We start from the raw sequence: 14,601 nt of genomic DNA, 5'->3' as shown, positions 1-14,601 counted from the left end.
CTGACTCTGACTGATCCCAAGGCCCTCCAGGAAGCTAATCCATACTTTAACTCGCATCTCATCATTTGCACCTCATCAGAAGGAGAGATAATGCACAGGTGCCATAGTGGGGAAAGTTCCTTCTGCTCAACATCCTGTTGGCATTACTTTATTGGCTGATTTCTATATTATATTTAAACCAAATAGTGTGGTCACAGTGAATGTTGACTTGCTTGTTGCTTTAGTGAGGTCCATGATTAAGGATTTCTATGAGGTTTGGAGCTGGGGGGCAACAATTAGAATCCCATCAAAGAGACTTTTGGGTGGAAATATTCTACCAGAAAGAAGGAAAAACTTAAAGAAGGATTGTATGGAACAGAGGGATGGGAAAATAAAAACTCTCCTTAATTTTAAAAAAATTTTTGGAAGGTGGGTATAGATCTGTGATTTCATTGGTGTGGGGTAATAATCAGTATGTAAATTTCTATCATGAATCTCTAACACTTCATAGTAACTAATAATCTTAGAGAGTTTCCTTGGGACATTAAGAGGTTAAGTGGATTAGAGGACTTGCCTAGAATCACACAACTAGTAAGTATCTAAGATAGAACTGTGTTGAGGTGTGAGAACTGAGGGATTAGAGATCCTCCCACAGCAATGGGATCTCCTTTGGCCAGTCTCAGGCTTTGTGAAAGAATTCGCAAAACCCAATGAATACTCGAGGTTTGTGGCAAGAATGAGTTTATTTATTTACAAACACACACACACACACACACACACACACACACACACACACACAGCTTTCTTAGTGAAAAAACTCCTGATTAGGAATTAGCAGAAATGGATTGATAGGCCTTCAGTTTTATCGGGTTTGCCCTGGCCCCAAGCTGGGAGCAGTTGGAGGAACCAATCTTCAACTCAATAGTGAGGCCTTGGCTATGCCTCAGGCTGAGATTTCCAATTGAATGAGATTACTTATCTGGGAGTTTCCCTCATTAATGGGTGGGCCCCTCGTACAGGCCAGGAGGGTTTGAGAGTCAGAAGTACCCTTCCCCCAAGATTCCTTTCCCACCCTTCCCCCAAAGATTAAAGGGAACACAGTTTATATCAACTGGAAGCAGGTATTTCTAACTTCAAGACCAGCTCTCTAATCATTATGCTAGATAACCCTCATCAGAATTAAAGCCACATAATTTTAAAGTTATAATGGATGTTAGACATCATCACATTCAGATCCCCTTATATTATGAGAAACTGAGATCAAGAAAAAGGAAACACCTTATCCAAAGTCAAGTAGTTAATAATTTTTAGTGCTTGACTCCACTTTCAGAATTCTGATTGTAAATTCCATGAGGACAGGTACTTTATTGTATTCATCATTGTATCCTCAGAGATTAACAGTACCTTGTTCATAGTAAATATATGATGAATGAATAAATGGATTATAATTAATATGAATGAATAGTATAAATATGATAATATAAATAAATAAATTTAAATTTATGATTTGCATTTAATTTCTCTCTATACTTCTCCCATTCCTCAACCAGAATAAATAATGAAATAATGTTGATCTTTTCTTTTGTTCATTGAGGGGCCCTGAAATTTGTTTCCTAATTCTTCTTTCCTTTTGGTGAGGTATGAGAATAGAGAGAAAGAGATTCCCTAACAGCAGTGGGATCCCCTTGGCTGGTGGTAGGCTTTGCAAAAAAATTTGCAAACCCCAATGAATACAGCCATGAGGTTTGTGGCACAGAATAGTATTTAATTACACTAAGAAGCCAGCTTGCTAGGAAGACAGACAAGTGGGCAAGGGATATAGCAAAGGTGGGTTATACTGAGAAGAAAATATCTTCAACAGTGGGCAAGGTCCTTCTAAGACATCTGCAAAGATTCAGGGTTCAGAGTTCCCTTTTATTTAACCTTCTGAGATTTTTTCAGGGTTTTCCCAGGCCCATGAGCTGAGAGCCATTCAAGGAACTAATCTCCAGTTCAATAGAGGGTGGTGATTATGTCTCTGACCAAGATCTCCAATTGAATGAGACCACTTAACTTGGAAAGGCTGTAATCTGGGAAAGTTGTGCTTTTTCCAGGGGAGAGCTTGAGACCTCCAATCACCCTTCATCCACAGATTAAAAGGGACACAGTCTCAGGGCCCTTTCCCCCCCATCAATTCAGACCAAAATTTACTTGGGGTAATGGGATGAAGGTCTCATCTTCAGTAGTTATTTCAAACTGACAAGGGTTGTAGAGCTGTCCCTACTTTCACTGGGGAACGGCCAGGAAGGGAAGTGTGAGATCTGAAGACAGTAGCAGCAGCATCTAAGGGATGTTGTGTGTCCCAGTCAATTATCCCATGATCTCCAGACTGAAGGAGCAGTTAGAGATTTGTAGCTTAAAGCCTAAAAGAACCAAATCTCAGAGCAAATTAAAAGTGGGGTGTCATCCAGGGTGGAAATGATAATGCGAATGGGACTTTTGCAAAAAATGCATCAGGTCCCATCTGTGGCCTCCTTTGGGGTGTTGATGGCACATCATCCACATCCACAGAGCTCCCTAGCTGAAATGTTAAGAAGGAGTAAAAATGAGTAAAATAATAATAATAATAATAATTAGAAATGGAGTTAGTATAGAGGTTAATAGAGACCATAGCCAGGAACCCCACCCAGAGGAAGACAGAGCATGGGGGGGAGGGGAAGAGGGAAGGGAGTGAGGAGTTTTCCATGAATGTCTTACATCCAGCCAGCTTTCTCTAAGATTCTCCCAGTATGAAGTTCAACTTTCCCTTAGTTGTTAATATATATAGCAAGAGGTATTGACCAGAATACAAACACCTCTGCTTGAGGAAGAAGATAATCAAGGCCATTCAGTTATCTTAAAACCATGTTAGCAAGAGACTCCAAAGATTCTTGGATCTCCCGGAGAGAGTAGGCAGTTTCATTGGCCAGCTGGTTGATTGTGGCAATCAGGTTGAAAAGGATGTTTTCATGTTCTAAGTATCCCACCCAAGGTACTAGAAATCCTATGCCTTTAAGTACCAAAGAATATTTTCCCCAAATCCCCGTCTTTGACTCCTTGAAGGGGTGGGGGCAGTGTTTGAGGCACTGGTTTTATATATAGTGAAAGGAGCACTTAAGTGGTCTAGAGTGCAAGACCCACCATAGTGCTTAAAAAGGCTTAACCATCAAGTAGAGAGAATTATAGGTTAGGGAGAGTTCCAGTCAGAGGCATTCCTCTTAAAAGGTCCCTTAGAAACATTGAAGTAGAATGGAGAACTTGCTTTACAAAGAAAAGCATATTTGGAGTCAGTATAGATGTTCACTCTCATTCCTTTCCCAGCTCTGGTTAGGGCAATGGATTCAGCCTTCTGGGCAGAGGTCTCAGCAAGCAAAAGCTTAGCTTCTAGGGTGCCATTGAGAGTCACCACAGAATATCCCACCTTTTCCCATTTTCAAGAAAGCTCGACCTATCTGTAAACCATTCACCATCTGGGTTGTCAAGAGGAATGTCCTTTAAGTTAAGTCAGCTGGAGTAGACGAATCTAAAACTTCCTCACAATTATGAATGATGTCTTCCAACTGGGTAGTGTCAGGGAGCAAAGTGGCAAGATTAAGCGTGTGACACACCGAAAGAGTCAGGTCTGGTAGGAGAGCTTGATATCTAGCAAGCCTCTCACCAGCAAGCCACTGATCCTTTGGTTTCTAAAATGCTCTGAACCTGATAGGGGGTTAAAACCTCTAATGACTGTCCCAAAGTTAGTTTTGAGGTTTCTTCTTTAAGGTACAAGAGTCATTCTAGGCAACTGGTCTGGGATCACCCAGGGCGTGGCCCTGTCTTTCAGGACTGTATTTCAATCCTGGCTAAGGCTGGAGCAAAGAAATCTTATTTTCTCCTAGATTTCAGAGGAAATATAGGAAAGTTTTGAGAGCAGCCCAAAAAGATCATCAGGAGATCTGAAAAGAGAAAATTAGGTCCCCAATTTCACCATTAAATCATGCCCCAATAAGGGAGCAGGATAGGAGGGAATAATAAGAAACAAGCATTTAAATGACAGATCATCCAAGCTGGTGAGGCAGAGGAAGAGTCTCAAAACAGTTCTTAAGTTCCCCTGCAATCCCCATTCTATAGAGGGCAGGGGCAAGTCAGACCAGAGTGCTAGAATGAGAAGGAAGAAGTCTCCCCCATAGCAAAAAGAAATTCAATGGTCCTACCAGCCATATCTGGGGATAACCAGGATTCCATTGTCGTGGTGGAGCGAGGGGAAGCTTGACCAAACTTCAAACTCCTGCTGGAAAGCAGGGCATTTGGGCGGGAGGAGGTGCAGCTTGGCTCCTATAGGCAATCCCTCTTCCAGTGCTCCTTCTGCTCAAACTCAGGACAAGGACTGGGGAGTTTCCTCAGACAGTTTCCATGACACCTAAAGCACAAATCTCTGTGGTTCCCAGAAATGTCAACAGCCAAGAGTAGGGACCTTTTTTCAAATCTCGCTTTAATTCTATGGCCTCTCTCCTCTGTTACCGTTTGATCCTTATCATTAAAGACTTCAGCTGTTTCTAGCAGCTGAGGGGGAGAAATTTGAAGGCCCAAAGCTGGCTTCTGCAGTTTCCTTTATATATCTGGGGCAGATTGTTTAATACAGTCTAGAGAATCTTGGGGATCTCTGAAACCAGTTTAGAGGGTCTACAAATTCAAAAATAGTTTTTATTTCCAATATGGTAAATGTCTATAAATACAATCCAGATAAACAAAAATGCTTTGGAGAGATCCTCAATAATTTTAATAGGATAAAGATACTGAAAACAAAAGTTTGAGAACCACTGGTTTAATATTAACATCTCCCCAGAACAGATCAAGGAGGACATTGGCCTTGGACCCCTCAAAAACCTGGGTGGGGTCCTCAAAAGTAATGGCCAGAGTTTTCCTTAGTCTGGGAGAGGTTTGACATTAAAAGAGTCACCTCTACTCTAATTGTCTTATCCTGAGAGTCTGCTATTTCTCCCAGAGGAGAGAGGTTAAAATCAGTATCCTGAGGAGGAGAAAAAGAGGTCCCACTCCATGTAATCAGAGAAATGGGGTTGAGAAGATTCAGGATCTGGTTCAGGTGAGGGGGATAGAGTTAAAGAGATATTGCTGGACATAAGGTCCTGTTCTAAAAGGGATTCAGAAGCCTCCTTATAGAACTGCATAGGGGTGCAGAGGAGAGCTCCCATGTCCCTAGAGGAGCAGAAAGGAGAATATTTGATTTCCTTCCAGCAAATTTAAGCAGCATCCTACAATGCTATTTTAATTCAAGCTTTTTAGTTTTGAGATCTTTTAAACCAAATTTGTCTTTGTTTTTTGAGAGACTTTCTAAGGGAGAATCCTTGGGGAGAGATTGTCCCATTTTGCTACAAGCCCCAGATTTCCTTGATTCTTTAGCACCTTGTCCGGCTCTAAGCATCATCCCCAGAGATGGAGAGATGATAAAAGACTCCCTGATTAAAGGAGGCTTTTGTCAGACCAGAGGAATTCCCATTTTCAGGCATCCTCAGAGAATTCTGCTCAATCTTTAAAGCTCCAATGATGACCCAAATCTTTCCTGGAAATTTTTGGGTGTCCTAGCTATAAAACAGACAACAAGAAGAGGCTTTACCTCGGCCAGATTCTTGAGGATCCCCATCCCCAAATGATGAGGTGTAAATGATGAGATATGAGACTAGAGAGAAAAGAGATCCCCTAACAGCAATGGGATCCTCTTGGCCTGTGGCAGGCTTTGTGAAAGAATTCGCAAACTCCAATAAATACAGGCATGAGATTTGTGGCAGAGAATGGTATTTAATTACACTAAGAAGCCAGCTTACTAGGAAAACAGACTTCCTAATGGGCAAGGAATATAGCAAAGGTGGGTTACACTGAGAAGATGATATCTTCAACAGTGGGCAAGGTCCTGTTAGGATATCTGTGAAGATAGGTTGACCAATGCTTGATTATATTGGGTAAATGTTGGCCTGGGGTTGGGAAGCAGTTTGAGCCACATAATAAAGGACTATTGACTATAATATTTCCAATCGAATGAGATCTTAACTTAACTGGGAGTTTGAGCCACTGGGAGTGATTCCCAGGGACTTAATCTTCAATTCAATAGAGGGTGGTAATTATGTACCTGACCAAGATCTCCAATTGAATGAGATTCCATAGGGTGTTTCCCTTAAGGACAGAAGAGTGTGCCCTTCCCAGGGGAGAGCTTAAGACCCCAAATCTCCTTTCTCTGACAGATTAAAGGAGACACAGCCCCTCCCCCAAAAAAAGGTTAAAGGGAACACAATTTACATCACTTCTCTGCTGTCCTTTGGGTGAACTCATAGTGCAGGCAACCTCCTTATAATATACTTATTATACATTAATAATCCTCTGAGTGGGCTTCACTGCATGCTCAGTTCCACCAAGGCTTTAGGGCTCCCCATGTTAGCAAACCCCTCCTGTAACCTCAAAATCTACCTATCTTATGATGTAATCAGCACAATTTATTCTGTAAATATCCTTGTCCTGCTTTGCTAGTCTGCTAACTCCTTCAAGGAGTCTAGCCTGCCTATTGAGTGCATACACCTCAATAAAAGCCTTTGCTTGGTTTGCAGACTGAATTCTTTTAGCCATCAATGCAACATATGCCTGGTATCCTAACACCTTCTGACTCTGCAGAACTTCAGAACCTCCATGACACAGAAGAGGAAATTAATTTAGGACAAAAACAGCACAATCAGTCCTCATTACTGAGGCAGGTATTGGAATTTCTGCCTAATCTGCCTAATCTCCATGCCCTCCTACACCCCCATCCCCACTCCCACCCCCATCACCATGTGATTTGCAGAGTCTAAACTTCTGCTATGGGTTTCCATTTCTACCTTCTTCTCAATAGCCTCAAAGGCAAGGAAGTGAGCCTCAGGCCACACAAGAAATATTGGTTCACAGGTCCCTCCCAGTATGAGAAAAATGTCACTTTTCCCTATCCCCTGGATTCCAGGTCCCTCCTGAAGGAAGCACTGCCTAATATCCATTTTCTCTCACCGGTGATGATAAGAATGAGGGCAAAGGATACAAAAAGCCACTTCATGATGAATAGCAACTGTCCTGCTTCTTTCTTAGTCTGAGCCTGGGAAGATAGAAAAAGGTAAAAGAAGAAAAAGCCCTTAACAAAGTAAACATATTAGCTTGAATATAGTCCCCATATTCAATATAACATAATATAATATAACAAAATTATAATAAACATCCTTTTAGAGCAATAAGGAAGGTTGATCCCCAGACACAAGGCTTGTTTCAAATTCATAGGGGATTTTCTGTCTAAGGATGGGGGGAGGGGGGATTCTTATGAATTGATATCGAGACAGAACAGCCATGAGAAAAATAGAAAACAGATCTGAAAGATCAGAAAATCTTTTCCCCCAACCCCTTTCTACATACTCTTTCTGGCTTGGGAGCAAGAAAATCTGGGTTCAGATCCTGTCTCTTACCTTTACTATCTGTGTAAATCAAGATCACTTTCCTATAAAACAATTGAAGAGGCAACTAGGTGGTACAAGGAATAGAGCCCTGGCCCTGGAGTCAGGAGGACCTGAATTCAAATGTGGCCTCTGTCACTTGACTCTTACTAGTTGTATGACCCTGAGCAACTCACTTAACCTCAATTACTTCACAAAAAATAAAATAAAATTTAATAAAATGATTGGGGTTGGGCTAGATAAACTCTGAAGTCTCTTCCACCTCTAAATACACATTCTCCTGACTGAGCAGTAAAGAGCTGGGATAAGCTCTGGGTTTTGACCCTGAGCTTTAATTTCCCCAACACACTATTATATGTCTACCATGTTTCCAGAATCACCTCTAATGAAATTGTTCATTTTTAATGTGAGCATTTGTACCTTGAAAATAATAATAATAGTTAATGTTTATATGGAACTTACTACATACCAGGCATTGTGCCAAGTCCTTTACAATTATCTCATTTGATTGTCAAAACAACTCTGGAAACTAAATATTATTATAGTCTCCATTTCAGATAAGGAAATTGAGGCAAACAGACTTGCCCAGGGTTACACAGCAAGTAAGAATCTGAGGCTACATTTCAATTCAGTTCTTCTTAACTCGAGGCCCAGCATTCTATTCACAAAGCCACTTAACTGCTTAAAAAGCAAATGCTACAAATAAGGGACTCATTTATTGCTTTACTGATTGTTCAGTTTTAGAAAGTGGTAAAAATGTTAATGCAGATTAATCTTATAAGTATTTCCTGCATATTTTTTTTTCCTCAGAGAGCCAATTATTAAACATTTACTAGTATATCCCTGAATGTTGGTCTTGTGCTAGCTCCTGGTGGAGACACAAAGATTAAATAAAACATTCCTTCCAGGTCAGGAAGCTTACCATCTGGTGAGCCTTACTGATACATTTTCATTATTCTTTGTTTTCATAGAAAGGAACCTTCTAGATTATCAGGGAAGCCCACTTGATGACAATGGAGAAACTATACCCAAATCTCTTTACAAGAAAAAAATTATAGATTCATAGGATCATAGAGCTAGAAGGGACTTAAAGGCTCACTGAGTTCAACTCCATTTTACAAATGAGGAATCAGAAGCTCAGAGAGATTAAGGTCTAAAAGCCATTTGTCCCAGGTCATCCTGTTCCTATATACAGGATGTCTGACGGTATGCAGAAAGTAACTTGTAATGGCTTCACTCTCATGAAGAAATAAAGGAGAAAATTCTAGAAGAAAAATGGATTTGATGACCTACCTGCAATCTCTTTAAACTCCAGCACACTGGAGTTTCCACCTTTCCAAAAAAGGTCCCAGGACCTCAACACCTATGAGAAATTACCACCTTCAAAGATCTTTCTTGGCTAAAAGAACCAGCTAAAACTTTCTCTGGATTAAGGAGAGAATGAATGTGTCTTGCTCTTAGGGCAAGAATATAGGTCTGTCCTATATTATTAGATAGAACAACAACAAATGGAAAGGGAGAAAAAATGCAGAAACTAAAAAGCAGAAACCTTTAAGCTGGGGTGACAAAGGGATAAGAGCAAGATGAAAAGAAATGCCTAAACAGCAAGACACCAGATATGAAAGTGGGGAAGTGCAGTTTATGAAATTAAAAAGAGTACATGGCAGAGATAGAAAAGATAAAACAAGAAAAAACTGGGGGTCAATTTTTCAAAAACTAAAGAAAGGAAAGAGGGACGAAGAAACATCTAGAAGAATAATCAAAAGAGACACAAAATCCTGCCCAGAAACATATATTTTACATACCTGCACTGAATTTTCCTTCACTCAGAGACTCAGCAGAATTTATGTCAAAGGCAGAGGAGAAATGACTAGAATTAAGTAAAAAAGGAAAAAGAAAAATCCCAACTTCACTTTCCTGGGTTCTCTTAATGGTAGCCTGATTTTCAAAAAGTTACATTGTCTATAGTTTCAGGATCTGTTGTTTGCTTTCACTTATCCCATTGGTCCCTAGATTGCCCCTTCCTTGACCCTGAACCAATGAGGTTTTCCCTGTCTCAACCTTTCCTCTTTCTCCTTTCCCATTTTCACTAAAAATCAGGATAGCATAAAGTCACAAAATGTTCAAGTGAAAGATCATCTAATCCAGTTTACAAGTGAGCAAACTGAGATTCACAAGGTTAAATAAAATTGACCAAACCAATCAATAGTATAAGTGAGTAATTGGCCAGCAGCTGACAGATGGAGACAAAGCTGCTAAGGACTAGTAGACCAGATATTCTTTCTCTATATATCAACATCTATGTTGATGAATCATTTTAGTTGTTTCCAACTCTTCAGGAATTTTCTTGGCAAAAATATTAGAGTGGTTTGCCATTTTCTTTTCCAGCTCATTTTACAGATGAGGAAACTGAAGCAAACAGGGTTGTCATTTGCCCAAGATCACACAGTAAATGTCTGAGATCAAGTTTGGTCTTAGATCTTCAGGATTCCAAGACAGCACCTGTCCTTTCAATGTTTCTGTCTCGTGTAAAAATAACAAAAGTGAACAAGCTAATTTTTCTCTTCCTTGTAAGATAATTTGACTCATTTAACTTCTTAGCCCTTGACTTATTAATCTTTTTTTTTTTACATTCTTTATTTTTCTTTTCTTTTTCTTTAGGCATTCATATTTATGTAATTATCTTGCTGCACAAGAAAAATCAGATCAAAAAGGGAAAAATGAGAAAGAAAACAAAATGCAAGCAAACAACAAGAAAAGAAATGAAAATGCTATATTGTGATCCACATTGAGTTCCCACAGTCTTCTCTCTGGGTGCAAATGGTTCTCAACATCACAAGATCATTAGAATTGGTCTAAATTACCTGATTGTTGAAAAGATCATGTCTGGAGCACCTAGGTGGCGTAGTAGTGTACCACTCCTAAAGTCAGGAGGACCTAAGTTCAAATCTGGTCTCAGACACTTAATACTTCCTAGCTGTGTGACCCTGGGCAAGTCACTTAACCCAAATTGCCTCAGCTAGGAAATAGAAAGGAAAAAAAAAAAAAAAGAGCCACATCCATCAGAATTGATCATTTTATATTCTTACTATTGCCTAGTAAAATGATGTCCTGGTTCTGCTCATTTCACTTAACATCAGTTCCTGTAAGTTTCTTTCCATAACATTCATATTTCATACCTTATTCAGTCATTCTCCAACTGATATGCATCCACTCAGTTTCCAGTTTCTTGCCACTACAAAAAGGGCTGTCACAAACATTTTTGCATATATGGGTCCCTTTCCCACCTTTAAGATCTCTTTGGGATATAAGCCCAGTAGAAATACTACTGGATCAAAGGGTATACACAGTTTGATAACCCTTTGGGTATAGTTTCAAATTGCTGTCCAGATCAGTTCACAATTGCACCAACAATTAGTGTCCCAGTTTTCCCACATCCCCTCCAACATTCATCATCATCTTTTCCTATCATCTAATAGTGTACCTCAGAGTTGTCTTAATTTGATCAATAGTGATTTATAGCACCTTTTCATATGACTAGAAATAGTTTTAATTTCTTCACCTGAAAACTGTCCATTTGACCATTTATCAATTGGAGAATAGCTTGAATTCTTAAAAATTTGAGTCAATTCTCTATATATTTTAGAAATGAAACCTTTATCAGAACCCTTGAATATAAAAATGTTTTCCCAATTTATTGCTTCCTTTCCAATCTTGTCTGCATTAGTTTTGTTTGTACAAAAATTTTTTAACTTAATATAATCAAAATTATCAATTTGGTGTTCAATAATGAGTTCCAGTTCTTCTTTGATCACAAATTCCTTCCTTCTCCACAGATCTGAGAGGTAAACTATCCTGTATTAGAAGAATATGGGATATAACAATATCACTTATAATATCACTCTTTAAGTCTAAATCATGAATCCATTTTGAACTTATCTTAGTATATGGTGTTAGATGTCAATGCCTAGGTTCTGCCATACTAGTTTCCAATTTTTCCAGCAGTTTTTGTCAAATAGTGAGTTCTTAGTTCAAAAGCTGGGGTCTTTGGGTTTGTCAAACACTAGATTACTATAGTCTTTGACTGTTTTGTCTTGTGAACCTAACCTATTCCACTGTTTGACTACTCTATTTCTTAGTACCAAATGGTTGTGATGACCATTATATACATATATATTATATAATATAATATATGTATATATAGTTTTAGGTCTCGCACAGGTAGGCCACCTTCATTGGCAATTTTTTCCATTAAATCCCTTTAAATTCTTGACCTTTTGTTCTTCCATATGAAATTTGCTATTTTTTCTAGATCTGAAAAATAATTTCTTGGGAGTTTGATTGGTATGAGACTAAATAAGTAGATTAATTTAGGTAGTATTATTTTTATTATATTCACTCAGCCTACCCATGAGCACTTGACATTTTCCCAATTGATTAGATATAACTTTGTGTGGAAAGTCTTTTGTAGTTGGGTTCATATAGTTCTCAACTTTGCCTTGGTAGATAGACTCCCAAATATTTTGCATTATTGTCAGTTATTTTAAATGGAATTTTTCTTTTTGTATATCTTGTTGCTGGACTTTGTTGATAATATACAAAAATGCTGACGATTTATATGAATTTATTTTGTATCCTGCAACTTTGCTAAAGTTGTGAATTATTTCTAGTAATTTTTGGTTGATTCTCTAGGATTCCTAAGCATACCATCATATCATCTGCAAAGAGTGATAATTTGGTTTCCTCATTACCTACTTTAATTCTTTCAATCTCTTTTTCTTCTCTTATTGCCAAAGCTAACATTTCTAATACAATACTGAATAGTAATGATGATAATGGTTAACCTTGTTTCACCCCTAATCTTATTTCTAATAGTTCTAATTTGTCCCCATTACCTATGCTTGCTGATGGTTTTAAATAGGAAAAGTCCATTTATTCCTATGCTCTATAGTATATTATATGTATATATTATTATTATTATGTATTATATGTATGTATTATTAGGAATAGATGTTGGATTTTATCAAATGTTTTTCTGCATCTATTGAGATAATATGGTTTTTGTTAATTTGGTTATTGATAGTCAATTATGCTAATAATTTTCCTAATATTGAACCAGCCCTGCATTCCTGGTATAAATCCCTTTTGGTCATAATGTATTGTCCTGGGGATAATCTCATTGCTATTATTTTAAGATTTTTGCATCAATATTCATTAGGAAAATTGGTCTATAATTTTCTTTCTCTGTTTTCACTCAACCTGGTTTAGGTATGGGTACCATAGCTGTGTCAGAAAAGAAATTTGGTAGGACTCCTTTTCCCCTACTTTTTCAAAGTATTTTTCATAGTATTGGACTTAATTGTTCTTTAAATGTTTGGTAGAATTTACATGTAAATCTATCTGGTGCTGGAGACTTTATCTTAGGGAGTTGATTAATAGTTTGTTTTATTTCTTTTTCTAAAATGGGACTATTTAAGAAATTTATTTCCTCTTCTGTTAATCTATATTTTTATAGATATTTCTCCATTTCACTTAGATTATCAGATTTATTGACATATAGTTGAGCAAAATAACTCCTAATTGTTGCTCTAATTTTCTCTTCATTAGTAGAAAGTTCTTCCTTTTCATTTTTTGAAACTAAAATTTTGATTTTTTCTTTTTCTAATCAAATAACTAAAGGTTTGTCTATTTTGTTGGGGTTTTTTTTAATAAAACCAACTCATGATTTTATTAATTCAATAGTTTTCTTTCAATTTTATTAATCTCTCCTTTTATTTTTAGAATTTCAAATTTGATATTTAATTGGGTTTTTTTTAAATTGTTCTTTTTCAAGCTTTTTTAGTTGCAAAACCCAATTCATTGATCTTCTCTTTCTCTATTTTATGCAAGTAAGCATTTAGAGTTATAAAATTTCCTGCACCCTACAAATTTTGGTATGTTGTTTCATTATTATTATCTTGGATGAAATTATTGATTGTATCTATGATTTGTTGTTTCATTCATTCATTCTTTAGGATTAGATTATTTAGTTTCTAATTTTTTTTATTTTCCCCTGGCTTTTTATTGCATGTAATTTTTATTGCATTATGATCTGAAAAAAATATATTTATTATTTCTGCATTTGATTTTGAGGTTTTTAATGCCCTTATGGTCAATTTTTGTATAGGTTCCATGAATCACCAAGAAAAAAGTGTACTCCTTTCTGTCTCCATTCAATTTTCTCCAAAGGGGGCAGCTAGCTGATGCAATATAGAACACCAGCCTTGAAGTCAGGAGAGCCTGAGTTCAAATCTGGCTTCAGACATTTAACACTTCTTAGCTGTGTGACCCTGGGCAAGTCACTTAACCACAATTGCCCCAGTAAAAAATAAATTTTCTCCAAAGACCTATCATACCTAACTTTTCTTATATTCTGTTTACCTCCTTAACTTCTCACCTACAAGTTTCTCTGTGAAACCAAAAATGTCTAATATTCTCTCTTTGATCCAAATCTGTCGAGAGTAAGATTCACACAATGTTCATTCCCCCCCTCCCTTCTTTCCCTCAATTATAACAGATCTTCTTTGCCTCTTCATGAGATGTAATTTCCCTCATTTTACCTCCATTTTCCTCTTTTTCAGTACAATCCCCTTTCCACCTCTAGTTTCTTTTTCATATTATCAAGTAAAATCAAATTATACCTAAGTATACCTATAACAGATATATAGTTCTCAAGAGTTTTTTCCTTTGTACCTTTTTATGCTTTTTTTGAGTTTCATATTTGGAGGTCAAATTTTTTGTTCAGCTCTGGTATTTTCATCAGAAGTAAATGAAATTCACCTGTATCATTGAATGTCCATCATCTTCCTTGAAAGATAATGCTCAATTTATCTGGATAGTTGATTCTTGGCTGCAATACAAGTTTCTTTGCCTTTTGGATTATCAGATTTCAGGCCCTTTGATCCTATAAGGTGAAAGCTACTAGGCCCTGGGTAATCCTGATTGTAGCAATTCGTAATTGAAGGCTTTCTTTCCCGCTGCTTGCAATATTTTTATCTTACTCTGATAATTTTGAAATTTAGCTATAGTATTCCTTTGGAGTTTTCATTTTGAGGTCTCCTCAGAAGGTGATCAGTAAATTCTTTCAATGGCTATTTTATCTTCT

This window comes from Antechinus flavipes, chromosome 4 (genome assembly GCF_016432865.1).
Source record: "Antechinus flavipes isolate AdamAnt ecotype Samford, QLD, Australia chromosome 4, AdamAnt_v2, whole genome shotgun sequence".
NCBI lineage: Eukaryota > Metazoa > Chordata > Mammalia > Dasyuromorphia > Dasyuridae > Antechinus > Antechinus flavipes.
This window is presented reverse-complemented; position numbering follows the sequence as displayed.